At 58.4% G+C, this 245-nt stretch overlaps 1 protein-coding gene across 1 annotated transcript in view; it reads right to left on the bottom strand.

Annotated features, from left to right (window-relative positions):
• Positions 1–245, bottom strand: part of LOC119587090 (G protein-coupled receptor kinase 1-like) — a gene marked incomplete at its 5' end in the record, with an annotated part of 148,076 nt that overhangs the window by 118,387 nt on the left and 29,444 nt on the right.

Below are 245 nucleotides of genomic sequence, written 5' to 3'. Positions count from 1 at the left end.
TTGGTAAAGGCCAAGCCTACACCTTTCGAGAAGTGAGTGAAGATCAGAAATACGGAGAGCCCCAAGCAAACGAGAGCCCTAAGCAAGAGGCAAGAAGCAAAGGCGGGATGGCAGCCCCACACGGCCTCAAGGAACCGCCTCCCCGATGCAGGTCCTCCCGCGACTCCCCTAATCGAGTCGCCTCCTCCAGGGGACTTCCGCCTTTGCCGCAAGGTGCGATAAGGTCCAGTGTCGCGAATCATGCA

This window comes from Penaeus monodon, chromosome 22 (genome assembly GCF_015228065.2).
Source record: "Penaeus monodon isolate SGIC_2016 chromosome 22, NSTDA_Pmon_1, whole genome shotgun sequence".
Taxonomy (NCBI): Eukaryota; Metazoa; Arthropoda; class Malacostraca; order Decapoda; family Penaeidae; genus Penaeus; species Penaeus monodon.
The sequence above is the reverse complement of the archived record's forward strand: the minus strand, read 5'-3'. Positions and strand labels throughout refer to the sequence as shown.